Raw genomic sequence first — 23134 nt, 5'->3', positions numbered from 1 at the left:
GTGACATCACAGGCAAATGCTGGGATCCTAAGCATGATCAAAATGCAAAATCAATTCATGGCTCTTCACTTCTGTGAAACTCAAGGGCAAACGGTAGTGGCATAGTTTTAATTGATATATTGATTGCAGATTTTATGGAAGTAATTGTGTAGAATTCATAAAACAGTGATTTAGGTGGCAGAAGTATACATAAATCAGGCCTCCTCTGCTCTACTTTGGGGTAATTGATAGAACTTCCATTGGTTTCTGTAATTAAAATGAGGGCCTAAATTAATTTATAGCCTCCCTGATCTTCCGCCCAGTTCAGAACACGTCGGCAGATTGAGTTGGGTTAGCAAACAGTCAGGTGCTGTGTTTGAAGAGCTGTGTCGTCCTTCGCCCTCCCTTGCCAGTGACACACAGAGCTTCCTAGTTTGCCACAATGACGACTTTTTATAATATTTTCACGAAGTGTCACTTAAAATAAAAGTAATGCAGTGCTGGGACTAGGGTGGAAAGGGAGGCCTGCCAGACAAATTTAAATGGGTGCCAAAAATCCAGAAATGCAGCAAACTGCATTCATGCAATATTTTCAAACATGATGAAGAGATCCATGATAAACAAAACATCAGAAGTCTCTGAGAAGACAGGACGTGTGTGATTAGTGTTTTCTTTTAGAACCTTAAGGCCCAGTTAGAACTCATTGTGACATTTTATTTCTGATTAACACATAATGACTGTGTGTACATGATATTGTGTGATGTGTCTGTACATATGCACACTGCGTTAATGTGCAGTCAATGGAAACATTCCTCTTCAAGTTGTAATAGTGTGCTCCATGGATTTTATACACACACACACACATTTAAATGTCATTAGGGACAGATGTTTGGCCTAGTGGTTAATACTCCCCATATCCCATATCTAAGCACTTGGGTTAACTAATGTAGGCCCAGTAAGCAGGAAGTGATGGCTCAAGCAATTGGGCTTCAGCCACCCACATGGGAGAAATGGTTTAAGTCCCCTTCCTACTGCCCTGACTCTGTTTCTTTGCCTCTCAAATAGATTAAGAATGATTTTTAATTAAATATAATGCACAGGTTGGCATTTGGCACAGTGGTTGAAGTACAACTTGGGCTGCCTGTGTCCCATACTAGAGTGCTTGGGTTTGAGTCCTGGCTCCACTTCTGATTCTAGATCCTGCTAATGTGTACCCTGGGAGATGGCAGTGATGGCTGAAGTCACTGGGTCCTTGCCACCCATGTGGGAGACCTGGATGAACTTTTGGATTCTTAGAGTCAGTCCGGCCTAGTTCTTGCTGTTGCTGGCATTTGAAAAGAGAATCAGTAGATAGAAGATCTATCTGTGTCTGTCTCATCTTTCAAATAAATAAAAAATTAACAATTGCCATAAAGCATAAATTTCCAGTTTTTAATTTTTTTTTATTTCTGAGACAGATATATCCCATTTTCTGTAATACACTCTGAATGTCCATCCACAATGGCTGCGGTTGGGCTGGACATAAGCCCTGTGTTAGGAACTCATGACACCACCGTTTGGTATTGTAAACACACACCTTGACGTCTGAGATCCTGTGTCCGTGACTCAACTTACAGATTGACAGCTTTTGATAGCCTCTGCTGTGCCTCCTTGCTGACCTTTTGCTCCATCATAGTGCATGCCTGTTTCAGTGGTCAGTGATCATCCACAACTAGACACAGTGGTCCAGCAACCACCCACCAATTATAAACTCCAGAGACTCTTCTATTTTTATTTTATTTTACTTTATTTTATTTTATTTATTTTTTGACAGGCAGAGTTAGACAGTGAGAGAATGAGAGACAGAGAGAAAGGTCTTCCTTCCGTTGGTTCACCTCCCAAATGGCTGCTACAGCCAGTGCGCTGCACTGATCCGAAGTCAGGAGCCAGGTGCTTCCTCCGGGTCTCCCACGCAGGTGCAGGGCCCAAGCACCTGGGCCATCCTCCACTGCCTTCCCGGGCCACAGCAGAGAGCTGGACTGGAAGAGGGCAACGGGAACAGAACTGGTGCCCCAACCAGGACTAGAACCTGGAGTTTTATTTTTTATATGAATACTTTGTTTCCCCAAATAAACATTTTATTTCAGGAGTAGAAATTTCATAAATACAACTGTAGGAATATAGTCATTCTTTCCATCATACCGACCCTCCCAGCCACACTCCTCCTCCTCCTCCTCCCCCTCCCTCTCCCACTTCCAGTCCCATTCAGCATTAAAATTAATTTTTTTTGACAGAGTGGACAGTGAGAGACAGAAAGGTCTTCCTTTGCCGTTGGTTCACCCTCCAATGGCCGCCGCGGCTGGCGCACTGTGGCCGGTGCACCGCGCTGATCCGATGGCAGGAGCCAGGTGCTTCTCCTGGTCTCCCATGCGGGTGCAGGACCCAAGTACTTGGGCCATCCTCCACTGCACTCCCTGGCCACAGCAGAGAGCTGGCCTGGAAGAGGGGCAACCGGGACAGAATCCGGCGCCCTGACCGGGACTAGAACCCGGTGTGCCAGCGCCGCAAGGCGGAGGATTAGCCTAGAGAGCCGCGGCGCTGGCCAAAATTAATTTTCAATTATACACAGAAGACAAACTAGGTACTAAGATTTCAACAGTTTATGCGCATGCACACACACACACACATCAAACTGAGAACTGATTTTACAGTGAACTGTTAGTACAACTCATTGAGGACAGAGGTTCTGCACGGGGAGTTCATGCACAGTGACTCCTGTTGTTAATTTAACAATTAAAACTTATGTATGGCTGCAGTGATCACCCAAGGCTCTTGACATGTGCTGATACGGATCTGGAAGCCTTTTGAATCCACAAACCTTGTCAGTATTTAGACAATGCCATAAGCACAGTGGAAGTTCTCTCCTCCCTTCAGAGAAAAGTGCATCCTTCTTTGATGACCACTTCTTTCCACTGAGGTCTCACTCACAGAGATCCTTCATGTAGGACATTTTTGCCACAGTGTCTTGGCTTCCCATGCCTGAAATACTCTCATGGGCTTTTCAGCCAGGCCAGAATGCCTTAAGGGCTGATTCTGAGGTCAGAGTACATTTTAAGGCGATTGTCATTCTATGAGTCTGCAGTGTGGACTGCTTCCCATGTTGGAACATTCTCTTTTTTAATTCTATTATTATTATTACCAGACACTTGATCTTATTTATATGATCCCTTTAATACCTAATCCTATCTGTATGATCACTTTAACACCTAATATGGTCACTTTAACACTTTTTTTGGATTTTTTTTAATTTTAAGGAATACAAATTTCATAAGTACAACGTTAGGATATTCTTCCTACCATATCAGCTCTCTCATCCACACTCCCACCCCTCCTTCTTCACCTCCTCCCCCTACCTCCATCCCCTTGCCAGTCCCATTCTCATTAAGATTCATTTTTAATTAACTTTGTACACAGAAGACCAACACCAACACTAAGTAAAGATTTCAACAATTTGTGCATGCACACACACATAACCATTTGAGAACTCGTTTTGCAGCCAACTCTCAATACAACTCCTTGAGGACAGAGGTTCTCCATGCAGAGTTAGTGCACAGTGAGTCTTGTTGTTAACAATTAACACTCTTTATGTATGATGTCAGTGGTCACCCAAGGCTCTTGAAATGAGCCCAGGCTATGGAACTCTTTTGAGTCCACACACTCCATCAGTATTTGGACAATGCCATAAGCAAAGTAGAAGTTCTCTCCTCCCTTTAGAGAAAAGTACATCCTTCTTTGATGGCCCCTTATTTCCACTGCATTCTCACTCACAAGAGATCCTTTATGTGGAACATTTTTTGCCACAGTGTCTTGGCTTTCCATGCCTGAAATGCTCCTGTGGGCCTTTCAGCCATACCAGAACTCTTAAGGGCTGATTCTGAGGTCAGAGTGTTACTTAAAGCAATTGTCATTATATGAGACTGCTGTGTGGACTTCTTCCCATGTTGGACATTCTCACCTTTTTAATTCTATGTATTATTATTGTCTGGCACTTGATCCTATTTATATGATCTCTTTACCACTTAATCCTATCTGTGTCTTCACTTTAACACTTAATATGAACACTTTAACAATTAAGATGGCTTTTTTACCACCAATTTTAATGATAGAGTCCCATGACAAGTGTTTAAACTGTACTCTTAGAAGAAAGTCCATAGGAATTTATGCAGAACTATACAGCTTCGCAGTTAAAAACATACTACTCCCTCTCTCATTCCCACACTTCCGTTTTGCTGAGATCTGTTTACTATTAACTTTATAGACATATGATTAACTCTGTTAAGTAAAGAGTTCAACAAATAGTATGAAGAAGAAAAAAGATGAAAAAACAAAATGAAACTATTCCTCAATAGTCAAGACAAAGGCAGTCATCCTTTCTCAAAGAGTCAATTCCACTTCTACAGATTTTGTTTTAGGTGATCTATTAGTTCTCACATATCAGGGATAACATATATTATCTTTCCCTTTCAACTGGCTTATTTCACTAAGTGTGATGTTTTCCAGATTCATCCATTTCGTTGCAAATAACTGGATTTCATTTTTTTTTTACTGCCGTGTAGTACCATTGTGTACACATCCCATAATTTCTTTATCCAGTCTTTGGTTGATGGGCATTTAGGTTAATTCCATGTCTTAGCTATTGTAAATTTAGCTGCAGTAAAATGTTTGTGCAAATAGTTCTTTGGTTTACTGATTTCATTTCCCTTGTATAAATTCCCAGGGGTTGTCTGGGTCATATGGTAGGTCTGTATTCAGATTTTTCAGGTATCTCCATACTGTCTTCCACAGTGGCTGTACCATTTTACATTCCCAACAACAGTGGATTAAGGTACCTTTTTCCCAACATCCTCACCAGCAGTTGTTTGTTTATTTTTGTGTGAAAGCCATTCTAACTGGGGTGAGGTGAAACCTCATTGTGGTTTTTATTGGCATTTCCCTGACACCTAGTGATCCTGAACATTTTCTCATGTGTATGTTGGCCATTTGGATTTCCTCTTTTGAAAAATATCTGTTTAAGTCCTTGGCTCATGTCTTAAGTGAATTGTTAGTTTTGCTGTTGTTGTTGAGTTTCTTGATCTCTTTGTAGATTCTGGTTATTAATCCTTTATCAGTTGCATAATTTGCAAATAATTTCTCCTATTCTGTTAGTTGCCAGTTCACTTTCCTGTTTCTTTTGCCATAAAGAAACTTCTCAGTTTGAGGCAATCCCATTTGTTAATTTTGTTTTTGTCTGCCTGAGCCTCAGGGGTCTTTTCCAATAAGCTATTGCCTGTGTCAATGTCTTGCAGGGTTTCCCCAGTGGTCTCTAATAATTTGATAGTGTCAATCATAAATTTAGATCTTTAATCTATGTTGAATGTGTTTTTCTGTAAGGTGTAAGGTAGGGGTCTTGCGTCATACTTCGGCATGTGGAAATCCAGTTTTCCCAGCATCATTTGTTGAAGAAACTGTCCTTGCTCCAGGGCTTGATTTTAGCTCCTTGGTGAAATATAAGTTGATAGTAGATGTTTGGATTGAATTCTGGTGTTGGTGTTGTGTTCCATTGGTCTATCCTTCTATTTTTGTGCCAGTACCAGGCTGTTTTGATAATAATTGCCCTGTGGTATATCTTGAAATCTGGTATTCTGAGGCCTCACGCTTTGTTTTTGTTGGATAATATTGCTTTAGCTATTTGAGGTCTCCTGTGCCTCCATTTGAATTTCAGCATTATTTTTCTAGATCTGAGAAGAATGTCTTTGGTATTTTGATTGGTATCTCACTGAAGTTGTAAATTGCTTTCAGAAGAATGGACATTTTGATGATATTGATTCTTCCAATCCATGAACATGGAAGATTTTTCCATTTTTTTTGTAATTTTTTCTTTTTCTTTCTTTTGTATTTTGTAATTCTCATCATAGAGATCTTTGACATCCTTGGGTAAATTTATTCCAAGGTATTTGATTTTTTTTTGTAGCTATTGTGAATGGGATTGATCTTTGAAATTCTCAGTCATGGCATTATCTGCATATACACAGGCTGTTGATTTCTGTGTATTGACTTTATATCCTGCTACTTTAGCAAACTCTTCTAAGAGTTCCAATAGTCTCTTAGAGGAGTCTTTTGGATCCCCTGTTTATAGAATCATGTAATCTGTAAATAGGGATAGTTTGACTTCCTCCTTCCTAATTTGTATCCCTTTGATTTCTTTTTCTTGCCTAATGACTTTGGCTAAAACTTCCAGGACTATATTGAATAGCAATGGTGATAGTGGGCATCCCTGTCTGGAACCGAATCTCAGTGGGAATGCTTCCAACTTTCCCCCATTCAATAGGATGCTGGCTGTGGGTTTTTCATAAATTGCCTTGATTGTGTTGAGGAATGTAACCTCTGTACCAAATTTTCTTAGCGTTTGCATTATGGAAGGATATTGTATTTTATCAAGTGCTTTCTCTGGATATATTGAGACGATCATATGTTTTTTGTTCAGCAGTTTGTTAATGTGATGTATCACATTGATTGATTTGCGAATGTTGTACCATTCCTGAATACCAGGGATAAAGCCCACTTGGTCTGAGTAAATGATCTTTATGATGTGTTGCTGGATTCCATTGGCAAAAAATTTGTAGAGGATTTTTGCATCTCTGTTCATCAGGGAAATTGGTCTGTAATTCTCTTTCTCTGTCGAATCCCTTTCATGTTTAGGAATTAAGGTGATGCTGGCTTCAGAGAAAGAATTTAGGAGGATTCTCTCCCTTTCAATTGTTTTGAATAACTTGAGAAGAAATGGAATCAGTTCTTCTTTAAATGTCTGGTAAAATTCAGCAGTGAAGCCATCTGGTTCTGGGCTTTTTTTATTAGGAGGACCTTTATTATTGTTTTAATTTCCTTCTTGGTTATGGGTCTGTTTAGGTTTTCTAAGTATTTATGGCTCAATTTAGGTAGGTTGTATGTGTCCAGGAATCTTTCTATTTCTTCTAGATTTCCAGTTTTTTGGCATACACAGATTTGTAGTAATTTCTGATGATTCTTTTTATTTCTGTGGTGTCTGTTGCTGCATTTCCTTTTTCATCTCTAATTTCATTGATTTGGGTCTTCTCTCTCTCTCTCTCTTTTTTTTTTCCTTTGGTTAATTGGGGCAATGGTGTGTCAATTTTGTTTATTTTTCAAAAAACCAGCTCTTTGTTTTGCTGATCTTTTGTATTTTTTATTCAATTTTTATTTTATTTCTTCTCTAATTTTAAGTATTTCTTTTCTCCTACTAGTTTTGTGTTTGGTTTGCTGTTGTTTTTCTAGATCCTTGAGATGTATTGATAGCTCATTTATTTGGTGCCTTTCCGATTTCTTGATGTAGGTCCCTATTGATTTAAACTTTGCTCTTAACACTGCTTTTGCTATATCCCATAAGTTTTAATATGTTGTGTTGTCATCTTCATTGGTTTCCAGAAATTTTTTGATTTCTCTTTTGATTTCCTCTGTGATCCAGTGTTCATTCAGGAGCATGTTGTTCAATCTCCATCTGTTTGCATATGTTCTAGAGATTCCTGAGTTGCTGGTTTCCAGCTTCATTCCATTGTCATGTGAGAAGATGCATGGTATGGTTTTGATTTTTTTTTTACTTTCCTGAGACTTGATTTATGGCCTAGTATGTTGTCAATCCTAGAGAAAGATCCATGTACTGGTGAGAAGAATGTGTATCCTACAACTGTAGGACGCAAAGTTCTGTAGATACCTGTTACGTCCATTAGATCTATCGTGTCAATTAACTCTGCTGTTTCCTTGGTGAATTTCTGTCTTTGGTGTGTCCATTGCTGAAAGTGGGGTATTGAAATTCTCCATTACTACTGAAGTCTATGTCTCCCTTTAGATCTCTTAACATTTCTTTTAAATAGCCAGGTGCCCTGTTATTAGGTACATTTATGTTTATAATAGTTATATCTTCCTGTTGAATTGATCTCTTAATCATTACATAGGGCCCTTCTTTGTCTCTTTTAACAGTTTTTGTGTTAAAGTCTTTTGTCTGATGTTAGGATGGCTACACCAGCTCTTTTTTGGTTTCTGTTGGCTTGCAATATCTTTGACCTTCCTTTCACTTTCAATCTGTGTACATCTTTGTTGGTGAAATGTGTTTATTTTATGTAGCAAAAACATGGGTTTGGTTTTTGAATCCATTCAGCCGCCAGTCTATGTCTTTTAACTGGAGAGTTGAGGCCATTTACATTTAAGGTGGCTATTGATAAGTACAACTTGACCCTGCCATTTTCCCAAAAATACTCCTGTTTTTTACTTTGGATTTCTTTTGAACTTTTACTGAGAGATTTTCTTCCTTAACTTCTTTCCTATGTGTTTCTGTGTGCAACACATCCTTAAGCATCTTTTGCAGGGCTGGACGGGTAGTGACAAATCCTTTCAATTTCTGTTTGTTTCAGAAGGTCTTTTCATCTTCATTGATAAATGAGAGGTTTGCAAGGTATAATATTCTGGGTTGACACTATTTTTTTTTCTTAAAACTTGGACTATATCTTGCCATTCTCTCCTAGCCTGTAGGGTTTCTGATGAGAAGTTCACTGTGAGTCTAACTGGAGATGCCATGAATGTAATCTGGCATTTCTCTCATGCACATTTTGGAATCTTCTTTTTGTTTTTTACTGTGGTGAGTTTGATTACAATGTGTTGTGGTGAAGATATTTTCTGGTCATGTCTATTAGGAGTTATGTGTACCCTCCTATACTTGAATATCCCTTTTCTTTCTCCAAATTTGGGAAGTTCCCTGTTGTTATTTCACCAAAAAGGCCTTCTAATCCTTTCTTTCTAGGAACTCCTAGAACCTGTATGTTTCATTGTTTTATAGTATCCTGTAGATTCTCAACAGTGTTTTTTAGATTTCTAATTTCTTCTTTTTTCTTTGGTTTGACTGTATAATTTCTTGTGCTTTGTCTTCTAAGTCTGATATTCTTTCTTCTGCTTCACCAATTCTGTGGTTAATGCTCTCCACTGCATTTTTTATTTGTTCTATTCAGTTCCTCATTTCATTTTGATTTTTCTTTGAGATGTCAACTTCATGGGAGAAATTTTCTTTCATGTCCTGTTCAGATTTCAGAAGTTCATGCATTTGCTTCTTATTTCTTCTTTGTAATCTTATGACTAATTTTTTGAATTCCGTTTCTTGCATTTCTTCCATATCATCTTCACAATACAGTATTGAGGTGTTGTGTTCTTTTGAGTGTGTCATGTTGTCTTCCGTATTATTGTTTCTTGAATTGATGCATTTGTTGTTTGGCATTTGTGGAGATATTCGTTGGTTTCTTCTTCTTTTTTTTTCCCCTGAGGTAGCTTTTATCTTTGTACTATGTCTCTGTAGATAATGGAATACCTGCTTTCAGTGAATATCTAGAGGCTTGTAGTAGGTGTGGCCAGGCAGCTCTGTTCAGTTCTCCAGGGATAAGAGTGCACCTAATGTGACACACCCAGGTTTGGCGTGGTAAATCTTCTTTTTTTATTAGAAGGGAAATATAATCTGCTCAGCTGAGCTCCTCTCCTGAAAGGAGACCAGTTGGGCCGGCGCCGTGGCTCAATAGGCTAATCCTCCGCCTAGTGGCACTGGCACCCCGGGTTCTAGTCCTGGTCGGGGAGCTGGATTCTGTCCTGGTTGCCCCTCTTCCAGGCCAGCCCTCTGCCATGGCCCGGGAATTCAGTGGAGGATGGCCCAAGTGCTTGGGCCCTGCACCCCATGGGAGACCAGGAGAAGTACCTGGCTCCTGCCATTGGATCAGCGTGGTGCGCCGGCCGCGGCAGCCTTTGGAGGGTGAACCAACGGCAAAAGGAAGAGGAAGACCTTTCTCTCTGTCTCTCTCTCTCACTGTCCGCTCTGCCTGTCAAAAAAAAAAAAAAAAGCGACCAGTGCCTGAGCGCTAGCCCCAGTGGGTATAATATTTATCTGCTGTGTCCCAAGGACCACAGAAGGATCTGTGCAGTCCCCAGTGTAAGTTCAGATTCCCCAGCAGTGTCTCTCCCCAGGTGACCAGGAAGCCCTGGGTGTGTGTGGAGTCTCCCACTGAGAATATGCAAAATCCCAGCCACACCATGAGTTCTCCCACACACCGTCTGCTTTTTTCCCAGCCCAGATACAGACGCCTCACACAGTCACAGGCCCTTAGTCCCTGTGAGTTCTCCCCACCAGAGTCAGGAGTCTTCACTCGGCTGCTTGCTGGGTACAGACACAAGCTGGCACAGCTGTTATGTATGTCCAAAACGGTGCCTGGTATATCTGCTATTTACAGAATGCCATTGCAAAGTGATCAGGGACAGAGAAACGTGTCCATCCTGTCCTTTTTTTTTTCTCCTCTAGTTTGTTAGGTACACTGTCCCCCATGGCACTCCAAGCCGGGTTCCCTCTAGGTTCTCCTTGCAGCTTTAACACAGTGGCTTGGGCTGCAGCGATCTGGACTTAGCTCTCTTTCCAATGCTGGTGCGTAGGCTCTCAGCTGCTAGAGTCCCGAGTTACGGGCTTCCACACCCTCCATGGAGATCCACCATGTCCTTCTAATTTTGGTAGACTTTCCTCCACCATTGTCACCCACATGGGAGAGCTGAAAGAAACTCCTGGCTCCTGGCTTCGGATCAGTCCAGCTCTGGCAATGCGGCCATTTGCAAAGTGAACCAGTGGATGGAAGACCTCTCTCTGTTTCTTGCTCTTACTGTTGTCTGTAACTCTACCTGTCAAATAACTAAATAAGGCTCTTAAAAAAACACACACACACACAAATTTCAGGCCACTATTTGGTCTCAGAACCAAGTGCTCTGGCTATTTTTAATCTCAATGCAGAATAGTGACTTTCCTCTTTTTGGATGGGGGTCTTGCTTTTGCAAAAAAGCTGCCAATTGCACAAACCGCCATCCCGTGGTGTGCCGCCAAACATCTTATTTGTCTTGATATTTCTTTCACAGAAATACATATGACAGATAAGGAGTCACTGGAGGATGCGTTTGCTTTGTCTCAGACAGATATTGAAACAATAAACTACGTTGCCCTGGGATCCCCGTGCATGCACAGGCAGAGAACAAGGCCGAGACGAGATGTTTCTGAAAGCAAGCAAAGCAGCCGTTCCGGGGGAATTCCCTGGAAACGCCAAGTCCTGTGATAGCGTTGACAGAAAGCACTTTCAACACTCACGTTGTCTTAAGAGGATCAGCCGGTTGGTGCGGCTCTCACATTGAGCTCCTTGAAATGACCACCCTCCTGCAGCCTCCGCAGAGGCGAGGGAGAGATCTTCCAGTAGTTAGAGAAGTTACCTTGTGAGTTTCTTTTTAGGCACTCAGCTACAGTTTGTCTGTTTCCCCCAAACTATTGGGAACTTAAAATGAGGAAAAAAGGACCTGTTCTTTCTTGAGAGGTCTGAACGTAGAAGTTGCTTGTTTCCTGGGGTATGAAGGAGAGCAGGTTCATGCCACGGAGCAGGTGCGTGTTCATCCGTGACTCAGCTTTGCAAATGGAGCCAAGCCCTCTGTGAGTCGGCAGTGCTGGGAGTTAACTGCTTAGGAATGAGAAGGTGCGTCCGGTGGCACTGGTAGTGACTCGAGTGTGGAGGCAGGGATTCTTGGTGCTGCTTGCGTAGGAATATGCCCAGCCACAGAGGTGGCCCCCTCTTCTCCTTGCCTTATTTCTGTTCGAAAACAAATCTCCACATCCAGTGAGTGGAAGTGCTGCTTGCTCCCGTTGAAGGAGAAAGAGGTCAGCGTAGTTCATTTAAACTGGATGGTTTGAACAGTTTTAAGAACAATACTAAGAACCCAAACCACCATTTTCAAAAATCACGGTATCGTTCACATAAAAGGACTGTAATCCAAAACTATTACAACTGGAGAACTGGAGGGCAGCGTTGAGAAGATGCAGTCTGAGAACCAAGTAACAGGCCACATTTTTAGCTATGTCTCCTTGAGTTTTGTTTGTGTGCAGTGTGGATGCTTGGCTCCTAACAGCTTTTCACAAACAAGCCTCTGAGACACACCTCAACAGGCCCAACGGGGGCCCTGTGTGTTTATCATCTCTCCCCTTGGCCGTTGCCATGCAAGCTGTTGCTATGTAAGCCGTAGAAACACTTCGAAAAGATAGGCTTTTGCCAGCAAGTCCTAGCCCCTACTGTTGGGTTTACAATGTTCCCCCGAGGCACAATGTGATATAGTGTAAAGGGCCAGAGCTGGGAATTAATGATCCTGGTAACCCTGGCCATGCAACCTTGGCCATGTCCCCCAGCCACACCCATGACCGTGCATCCATCCCTACCAGGTGAACGTTGAGTGACATCTCTCAGCAGAGGCCCTTTCAGGCCACTGGAAGCGTTTTAGGTCGTCTTCTCCTTCGCTTCTTAGCATACTCATGTTCTCCTGGATGGTTAGCAGTTATCAGAGGAAACCGGGAGGTTTATACTGATCCAGAGACTGGACAGTTCCGCTGTTTCCCAGTGGTGCTCTTTCTGTCTCTTGTATGTAGGGCTGTTGGGAATACCAGGTAGAAGCTCCCTAGACCCAAGGCAGATAGCCTCAACACCAGCGGAGCAGCTGTCCCCCAGCAGTGGTGTGACGTGAAATGGACAAGGTGCTGGCCTCCAGCACCCATCCCGTGAGTCATTACCAGCCCCCACTGGGGGCCTGGTCTCCAGGAGCTGCAGCACACCCAGAGAACCCTGGGAGATCCAGCTGAGCCCCATAGGAAGCTCATTCCTGGCACTTGCCCTCTTCCCTGCCTGGGGAGGAAATTCACTGAGCTTGCTGTTTCGGCTGGCTGTTAGACCTTGAATGATTTAACAATTGAAACTTCACTGTGTATGCACCTAAAGGAATTATTTATATACATCATTTGGTTCTTTTTTTTTTTTCCCATGGCTGCCTGGAGAAAACAAAACTAATCTCAGTGGACACTGGCACAAGTTTCCTCAAACTAATAGATTATAGTAAATTGCCTTGTCCTAATTAAAACAGACCTCAGTGTCACAGGGTCTTGTCTGTCTGCAGCTTCCCTTCCAATGGCAGAAAGCACTTTTGCAAAAGCTATCCTGCCAAGGTAAACACTCCAAGATTGAGATTCTTCCTCATCTTACTGAATGAAATGTTATAAAAATCTTCCGCAGGGAGTGTTGTCAGTCCCTGTGAGTAGACAGCACAGAGGCCTCTCCCAGGCAGTGAGGTGCATCAGTGTGCGTCCAGCAGCTGTGCCTTCCGCTGCTTGTCTGCGAGACTGACCTGACCCTCTGTGGCCTGGGAGGGAAGGGGCCAGGGGGACTCAGGGAGGTATGCGGAGCAGTGCAGCAGTGAGTTGACACCGTGCTGCTGTCCTCATTCAACATCGCACAGGGCTGAAATGATCAAAGGATATCCATGTGGATGAGTGGTGTGTTTGGGTTTATTGTTGCTTTGTGAATTTGGATTTTTTTGGGACGAGGGGTGTGTGTTTGTTTTCCTCTAATTGAAAGGCAGAAAGAGAGATCTTCCATCTGCTGGTTCACTCCCTGAATTCCCACAACAGCCAGGACTGGACTGGGCCAAAACCAGGAGCCCAGAACTCCATGTGGGTCTCTCATTTGGGAACAGGCTCCCCAAGCACTTGAACCACCATCTGCTCTCTCCCAGGATCTACTAGCAGGAAGCCGGATCAGAAGCAGAGGAGCCAGGGCTCTAACCAGGCACTCTGATATGGGACACGGGCATCCCAAGCAGCCGCCTAACCTACTGCGTCCCAAGCCTGTCTCCGATTTTGTTCTTTAAATTAGGAGAACTTTGTGCCCCGAGAACCCCAGGCTCGCTGCTCAAAGTAAGCCCCCGTGTGTTCACCACAGGCACTTTTCTGTATTTCTGGATTCCATGTACTTATTTCCATGAAAGACATGTATTTCAAACCAAGCTGTGAGTGACGTGATATTTGATAACAATGTGAGCTAATTAAGAACAGAAAAAAAAATGACAACCCCAAAATGTGCTAAGTGTCTTACTCAGCTCCTCCAAAATCTTCAAATGTTTCTTCTTCCAGTCTCCAAAATTCAAAACTTATGGTGAAATGCAGTCGTAAAGAGCTCCCAGTGTGGACAGTAACTGGGTTCACCTGCCCAGCCATGGCGTCCGCTAACGCCCCTCTGCCGTAACCCTGGCCCACATCCTTGCTGGCCAAGTCCGGGTCCCAGCGTGTTTGGATTGCATGCACCCCCCTGCACACTCACATCCAGATGTGACGATAAACCCCAGTGGCACAGGGGAGCAGCTTAGCTTTGGGTGTATCACAAATGGAAATCAGCTGCGTTCCCTGCGGCCTGCATCCCAGTAACAGAAAAGGGGCACAGCCTATCCAGGTGTCTTGACATCTCGGAGCATAAATCCGTGTAAGGGGAGAAATGACACAGCCGCCCCCTCAGCATCTCGCCCTCCCCACGCAGGGAGCACTTGATCTCTGGGAAGCTGCCGGCGGCTGGCTCTATCGGCTGGGGCATGGATCTAGCGAGAGGATGTAGCTTGCCCAGACAATGGGAGGGAAGCCGGAGGGAGAGATTGTAGGGAGCCTGGAGAAAGGAGCATCTGACAGCTTTCTCCTGAGGCTGACCAGGGATGCCTTTGTCCTCCTTGCGTGTTGGGTCATAGATGAGATCGTGGGCTCTGGCTTTGGATCGCTGGGCAAGTCTCTGAGTTGCTCTGTCCCTCTGCTTCCTCCCCAGGAAAGTGAGGGTGGCGATCATAATGGTTGATAGGGTTTTGTGATGAGTTGGTGAGTTAATCTGCACATCTGACGATTAGTAAGTGTTAGTGAGTGCTAGCTGTTAACACGAGTGCAGTTGAATCTCCTCTATCTCATAACGGACTTGGCCATGTACCAGCCGCAATCACGTTTGCTTGGGTTACTATGGTTATCAGTGCCTGGATTTTTGGCTGACTAAAGTCCAGGATCCCTGGTGACGAAGTGACGAACGTCATCCCAAACCCAGAACTTCTCCTGTAGTTTGTGTCCTTTATAGGAGAAGCTGCCTGGAAAAGGTTCAGGGACCATCCCGATGTTCCTCCGTGGGTAAAGTACTTTGAGGCTCTGAGTCTATCTGACAGTGTGATCAAGACCCATTTCGATGATTGCCCTGTTGCTGGGTCCCTTTCTGGGTATTAGAGAGGGTAGCAGTAGGGCCAGCGCCATGATGCACTAGGTTAATCCTCTGCCTGCAGCACCAGCATCCCATATGGGCGCCGGGTTCTAGTCCCGGTTGCTCCTCTTCCAGTCCAGCTCTCTGCGGTGGCCTGGGAGTACAGTGGAGGATGGCCCAGGTGCTTGGGCCCCTGCACCCACATGAGAGACTGGGAAGAAGCTCCTGGCTCCTGGCTTCAGATCGGCATAGCTCTGGTCATTGCAGCCATTTGGAGAGTGAACCAACAGAAGGAAGGCCTCTCCCTCCCTCCCTCCCTCCCTCCCTCTTTCTCTCCCTCTCTCTCTCCCTCTCTCCCTCTCCCTCTCCCCCTCTCCCCACCCCCCTCACTGTCTCTAAACTCTGCCTGTCAAAGAAAGAAAAAGAGAGGTAGCAGTGACCCCAATGCAGTCCTCGGAGCATCCTCACAGAGACATGGGTAATGAAATTGCAAAATCAAATGAGGTGATGAGAGAATGATAAGGAACCAGAAACAAACCACACCAGAATGGCGTGGTGGATACGGTGGCTGGGGTCAGGAGACGGGAGGTAAAGATGTGGAAGGGAGGCGATGTTGGAACGAAGGTGACAATTCGGGAACCAAGTTAAGTGTCAAGAAGCATCGGCCACGTGAGGCTGGATGAAAGCGAGACGTGTTGGTCTCTCTCAGCCAAACCCCCAAAGTCTAGCTGAAGGCGAACCTCACATCCGTGACCTCGGTGTGGGCAGTCAGGCCAGCACATGTCAGCAGCCCTTGTTCCCTCAAAAAGGTGCATTTCTGTCCCGGTTGCCGTTCTTGCCGATGCCTTCCTTCCACACATCCCCCTCAGACCTCTAGCAGCCTGGAAACTTCTGGCTAATTTGGATTTGACTAAAACTTTTGTACCATGACATTCTGTAAAGAGATTCAATTATGTTGCTCAGTGTTTGTGGGTAACTGCTGCCCATAAAAAGTTAATTAATCAGGGCTGTGTCAATTTCCTCGTGCCATGTCAATTTGCTGCAAGGTAATTAATCACTAATCACCCACCAAGCAGCAGGCCGAGGGACAATCCACAAGCCATTTATTGTCTTCTCCCAAATAAATGGCGCACACAGCCAGGAAGGAACACATCTTGCCTTTCATAATATTTTTATCGACACTTTTGCATGTTGTAATGGACTGCAGCAACAAGCAGGCGCAGTTCAATGGAATATGAATATTAAAGGAACAAATGAGTGGAGATTTATAGGACATTGCGTTTCTGTTATGTCAGTTTTGAGATTAAACCAAGCAAATGAACAGTGAAAAATTACTCTTCCATGTGGAGAATGGTGATTAGACTTGTACATTAATTAGAAATTTTTGTTTTCCTATTCAATGCATTTCAAATGAGGATGTCCTATAAGGAAATGTTTGTCCAAAATGGAGATTTATTCACTTCTAAACAGCAGTATTTAATATCAACATGCATTTTGTAGTGAAACAAGAGTTGATCCCAAATGTGTGTTTCAGGGATAAATTTATGTGAACACAACAACCGGAGATTACACAAATGAAGGAGCCGTTTTGGTCTTTTTGTAAAGGACTTGAAAGTATGAGGCCCTCTTCTGCTCCCTCTTTTTTCCCCCAAATCTCTGCAATTACTGGAATTTTAAAGATTTGAAAGCCGTTGCAGTTTGGTTTTGGCCTGGAACCCAATACACTCTAACATTAAATTTTCCAAATAGCACCATTTAAAAAGAGTGACCTAGTTGTATGTAGACACTGCATTATAAACCAATTAGCTGGGCTTTTATTTGAGATTCATTTAAAAAAAAAAAAAACCTTCTTTTTGGCCGTTTGGAAAATTATCAGTTTTTTTGTTTCTGACTGCTCCTTATGATGTTTATCGCTCAATGCCCTGCCTCTGAAATTGCTGCTCCATGAGCAGAGGCTGTGTTACCGATTATGCCGCTTCTTGATTGATAGCCCAGCACACGGAATGGGAGTCCCCCAAGGGGGAGCCTGGAAAACCCATGAACCTGGTGTTGCAATGCATCTGCACCCCCAGAGTGGTGTATTTCCTACTGTAACTTACTCAGGAAACAACAGGCCACATTTTTAGCTATGTCTCCTTGAGTTTTGTTTGTGTGCAGTGTGGATGCTTGGCTCCTAACAGCTTTTCACAAACAAGCCTCTGAGACACACCTCAACAGGCCCAACGGGGGCCCTGTGTGTTTATCATCTCTCCCCTTGGCCGTTGCCATGCAAGCTGTTGCTATGTAAGCCGTAGAAACACTTCGAAAAGATAGGCTTTTGCCAGCAAGTCCTAGCCCCTACTGTTGGGTTTACAATGTTCCCCCGAGGCACAATGTGATATAGTGTAAAGGGCCAGAGCTGGGAATTAATGATCCTGGTAACCCTGGCCATGCAACCTTGGCCATGTCCCCCAGCCACACCCATGACCGTGCATCCATCCCTACCAGGTGAACGTTGAGTGACATCTCTCAGCAGAGGCCCTTTCAGGCCACTGGAAGCGTTTTTTTGTTCCAGTGGCGAAAGGCCACTGGAAGCGTTTTAGGTCGTCTTCTCCTTCATGCTAACCCCAGGTTAGCATGAACATCTCTCTGTCTTAAAACCTACCAGGGGTGGCGAAAGGTGACTCTGTGGAGCCAAGGGAGAGGAAGTGTGGGACAAAGAGAGAGCCCCTCCTCCACTCCAATGGCACACCTTTTCCGGGGCATCTGGCAGTCTCATGCAAATTCAAACCAGTGCACAAATGCAAAGAATAATTGCCCATTAAAGCGGTTGTATATTTTTATGGCTTTGATGCAGATTCTGCCCCCCTGTCGGGTTTTGCATCTGCTACTATTCTGTCTCTCCCAGAGCTCTAAAACTTTAATATGCAGTTTATAACCCTCAAGTATTTTCCACTGGTTTTGTGTTTCTTCTCTCGGGATTTCTGGGCTGGCAAGATGATCTCATTTGTGTTTATTTTCGAAGGTAAGCACCATGTTCATAAAAGAGACAGGGAAGAGACACCCTCGTCCCTGTAAATACATCAAGCCCGGGCTCCTCTGAGGTGGAGACTGGGATTCTGTCTTTGAGGGGGGAGACAGGCAGCACGCAGTTGACGCTTTTGGTAAATGGCTCATTTGGCTGGTGGATACACCCACACATCTTCCCTTTAAAAGTGTCGATACTTGAGCACATCACAGCACGCCTCTTCTTACGTGCCTGAAGTTTCCATCTCATTGAGTTCCATGGTATAGAGCTCCTGACTTCCAACAACTGAGAAGATTGCTCCATGGGCCTCCCCAAAATATGCTGCAGGCATAAATCCAGCTGAAGGCTGAGAGTGGGTGGGTTGGGAATGTTGAAGTGTCAGTAAGATGTGCAGTTGGTTCCTTGCTCCTGTCCCATGCCCTGTTTGCTTGGAGAGATTCATTTCTAGCTCATGAACTAAATCCAATTTTTGCTGCAGTGAGACCAGATTTTTCACTTTGATTCACGCTAGGTAAGGGTTAAGAAGGAACTTCTCCAGGATGATGAACCTGTGGCGTTTCCCTTCCTCATCTTCCTTAGGCCAAGAACTAAGGACGCTGTGGATGATGTCCACATATCAGCCCAAATACTTTGCTGAATCCCTGATTGGTGATCTGTTTACCTGTTTATTCACCCGAAATGTAAGAAGAAAAAGGTCAAACTCCAGCGCTGAGGTTCACAAATGCCTGTCATACGATGTCATTTTTGTCTCCAAAGTTGTTCTTGATTAACAAAGAGACATTTATTACAGTTAATTGACATGGCAACTGATATAACTTCAATTTTAACCAGGTTTTGCTCCATCCCAGAAATAGGACATTGTGAATTTCCATTTAGCATTTTGCTTTGCATTTATCAAACATGTCTTGCTCACTTATTGGACCCATACTCTTGAATTGCTGTGTTGATTGACAGCATGATGACAATAACTCAGCAAAAGATGAGTGTCGTGTAATGGAGTAAGCCTGTGGTTCAGAGATTTTGTTCCTATGTGATTGTAGGATAAAAGCATTTTGGTCTTGTTTAATCTGTACCTTAATCACATGCTTGAAATATATATTTAGCCCCATTCCAGCATCTGTAAGTCAAGTTACCTTGTAGGCATGTAAGAAAAATACATGTCCCTTTCATCCCATGTGTGAAGAATGTTTGACGTACAGGTGTGGGTTGGTTTTGTTGTTGTTTGCCATGAAAATTGGCCATTTGTCTTAGGGGCATGAGATGGAACTATGGTATTGTAAACCATCCATCTAGCAGAAAAACCCTGTAATGAATGTGGGTAGAAATACAGCAGGTGCCAGTTCACATCAGATAAGTCTGAGTTGGCAAACACTGTTGTGTTCTATTGTTCCTTGTTGGCACACACAACTGCAGCATTCATGGACTGTTCTTGCTGGATTTTCAGAGAACACTGTGTGGGACGATGAGGAGCATGTGATGTGACTCTGTACCTTTTAATAGACATTGCCTGGTGTGTAGGGGGGAGAATTTGTCTCATTTTTCCCCAGAGTAAGAATCTCAAACCTGATAATGGTGCTGCGGTAATAATATTAAGAGAGAATGTAAGTGGAAGCTCTGATCAATCCACGTATAAATGCGTGTATACCAGCCGTCTCCACTTTCCCTGCAATCACACATGTTCTGTGCATGGTTACGTTTTCTGGGCCAGTGCAGCATCTCTGGAAGTGGAAGTGGAAGCCATCTTTCCAGCGATCACGCCAGAGCTCGGGGAATGGGACTTGCACACTCTTCCTCTGCAGAGTGTGGGAAGGCCCCCGTGATACAGGACAGTGTGGAAGGAGGTGGACAGACATTGCCTAACCACAGATGGGTGACCAGGCAGTGTCAGGTACCCGGTACCTGCCCAGTCCCAGACACTAGGCTAAATCAAGGAGCAGAGTGGACTGAGACCACCGCCCTCATGGCGTTTGCATTCCAGCATTAGTTTCAACTCTGCCATCCGAGCTATTTGAGTTTGTCAAATGGCCGAGGAGGAGGATGGCAGCCTTGTTGCAAAGGGAATTTGAAAGTATAGATGAGAAGGAAGGGTGAAAATCAAGAAGGGAAAGAAGCAAGCAAGTAGGAAGAGAGGGAGGGAAAGAGAAGGAGAGGGAGGGAAAGGAGGAAGCAGGAGGGAATGGAGGGGAACGATGGAGAGAAGAAAGGCGTGGAAGAGGGAAGGAGGGGGAGGGAGGGAGAGGAGGACAAGGAGGAGGGAAGGAAATACTTGTTGAGTATGATGACCAACGGAAGACTTCACAGAAGGGACACTTTGTCCACTCTGCAGCCAGAGCAGCGAAGAGGCCGCTGAGCAGGTACTTCCCTGGGGCTGTGGAGGCACCACGCACTTTGTTCTCGACGCCTGTGGCCCAGAGCGTGATCCGTGCACCTTCTGTGTCTTCCCTAAAGGAGCTTGGTCTCCCAGGAAGGTGACATGTAAGCCAGGCATTGATTTGTGGTCTTTCCTGTGTTCCTTGTACAAGACAGGAGTCCGTCCAACAATCCCTGCTTGGAGGGGCCCACAGGGCCCAGTAGTCTGACCTGCAGATAGCTTATCCTGTTTCAGGAGCGGCATCCATCCTGAAACAGCACCCAGGGCACCCTGGTGCTCCGCTTCTGACAGTGTGTGCCCCGCTCACTGTGTCGCGGGGCTCCTGTTCCACGTTGTCTCTCAGCATCTGACTCCTCCAAGAACGACTGCAAGAGCTGCTGGTTGCCGAGAGGGATCTTGTCTCGCTCACCGGCCCCGTAGCCGGTGATAATGCCTGGGTCAGCATAATTACTGGTTTGCTCGCACGGGCAGCCAGCTGCTCTGCCACATTGTGAATTTTTCATTTTCTCTCCTTCACCATCCGGAGCGTTCCTACGAAAACTTAATCTCTGCACTGTGGCAAGATAGAATTGCAGTCCGAGGCATGCCTGCCCGTTTTCTGCAGCGAGGGTCTGGAGCCCGTGGTGACGCTGGTGCTTTGGTGATGTTCAGATTTCCCGGCTGTGCCCTGTTCAGGCACGCCCCTCTGTCAGCTTGCAAGCTTGGTAGCTGAAACGTGATCCGGGGATGTCAGTTGCCAGGGCTGGCAAGAGAGTTCCATCAAATGATTTGTCCTCAACAATAAACATGTTGGAAGATAGCCTTGCTGGTGTTCTTGAGTGAATGATGTAGTCGCTCTGGCATGGCTCCCTAATCCTAGTGCTTTAATCACATTATGAGAGAAAGATGTGATAGGTTCCATCAGGCCGGGCGGCCTCTCCCCATCCCAATCACTCTGGGTCACAACAGCCAGTCGGGCTTCAGGGCCCCTGGGTTGGTTCCCGTCCATGTGATTCCTGGAGGTGGTATGGGATTGAGAACAGGTTCTGTGGGTTGGTACCACGTGGACACCTAGTGTGTATTTCTTAGGTCTCCAGGTCACTAACGTGGCCGTCCCCAGCCTGCTGGGGAGCAGCCCGTGGCTGCCCTGCGGTCTCTCAGGAACACTTCTTCCTCCAGCTTCCTTTTGTGCCTTTTTGCTTGTTTTTTACATGCACCTCACTGAGTACCTGCAGAAGTGTGCGTGGAGCGGATTCCGGGTGTAGTGGGAAGGCGTGGGTGGGCTGCTTCTTGGACACAGTGTGGAGATGGTGACCTCTCCTGAGAGGTCAGGTGCTCTGCGGAAGCCCGGGGAAGGCAGTGTGTGTGTGCTGGGTGCAGGGCAAGAGCTCGGAGCCTTTTCTGTGGCTCACCTGGCGTAGCGGCTTCCTAGGAGGCCTGCCCTCTGTGGGATGTGGTTGGGATACCCTGCCTGGTTGCCGGGGCCAAGCGTGGTCAGCGTAGTGAGAGCCTCCTGAGGTTCGGAGAAGCGAGGGAAGCTTGAAGGCAGAGCTGGGTTCCCAGAGGCGCTGCGGACCCTATGCCGTCCTGATTCGCATGCAAGCTGGGATCACCTTGTCCCAGATGGAGCCACCAGGAAGGAGTATCAGGGGTCCCGAGGAACTATCCAGCTTAATGCCCCGTGTGCCTCCTCATTACGGCGCTGAGAACTTTCCCCCAGGGAAGGAAATCCTGGCCACGCTTTGTTCTCAACAGGAAGAAGCTCCCAGACTTCTCTGGTGGCAAATCTGGCTGTTGTGTTTGCTTTGAAAGGCTGTTTAGGAGGGTAGCGGGCTCCTGGATGCTGGTAGCAGTGTGTTTCTCGGGACGTGAGTGGTGACTGCACCCGTGGTATGTGTATGTGTGGGAATACTTCAGTGAGAAATCCTCACAGGTCATGCATCTGCATAAAGAGAAATAAGAATGGGATGGGTGGGGAAAGAGGTGTGAATAAACAACCAACCATGGTGCACTCAGCCCCAAGGTAGCTACTAGTATGTGGACATGCGTGCGTATGGATAAACAAATACACACGTATGCACTTGCATGGAGATACAGAAATGTGTGGATACACCTTGTATTTATATGTACAATATGCATATTTATACTATACACTCAGGCATGGGCGTACACATCCAGATGTACATTTACACATGTCTCAAGGGGCTTCAGAAAGTTCATGAACTTCAAAGATACTGTGAATTTTCCACCAACTTTGGGAAGCCCCCATGTGCAGGCATTTTAAAAAGTTCAAGGAAATGGAATTAAAAGGGAAGTGTATTTTGGTGCAAAGTGTTTTGACATCCATGCATACAAAGGGTCCTCAGAAATTTTATGGAAAATGTTTGTTTATTTTATATTTTTTTGAGAGGCAGAGTGGACAGTGAGAGAGAGAGACAGAGAGGAAGGTCTTCCTTTGCCATTGGTTCACCCTCCAATGGCCGCCGCCGGCGCACTGCGCTGATCCGATGGCAGGAGCCAGGTGCTTCTCCTGGTCTCCCATGGGGTGCAGGGCCCAAGCACTTGGGCCATCCTCCACTGCACTCCCTGGCCACAGCAGAGAGCTGGCCTGGAAGAGGGGCAACCGGGACGGAATCCGGCGCCCCAACCGGGACTAGAACCCGGTGTGCCGGC

General features: G+C 45.1%; 1 protein-coding gene across 50 annotated transcripts in view; it reads left to right on the top strand.

Annotated features, from left to right (window-relative positions):
• RBFOX1 (RNA binding fox-1 homolog 1) overlaps window positions 1–23134 on the top strand; it is a 1595659-nt gene that overhangs the window by 1515123 nt on the left and 57402 nt on the right. The window lies entirely within an intron of this gene.

This window comes from Oryctolagus cuniculus, chromosome 19 (genome assembly GCF_051225735.1).
Source record: "Oryctolagus cuniculus isolate XC-2025 breed Fujian yellow rabbit chromosome 19, ASM5122573v1, whole genome shotgun sequence".
Taxonomy (NCBI): domain Eukaryota; kingdom Metazoa; phylum Chordata; class Mammalia; order Lagomorpha; family Leporidae; genus Oryctolagus; species Oryctolagus cuniculus.
The sequence above is the reverse complement of the archived record's forward strand: the minus strand, read 5'-3'. Positions and strand labels throughout refer to the sequence as shown.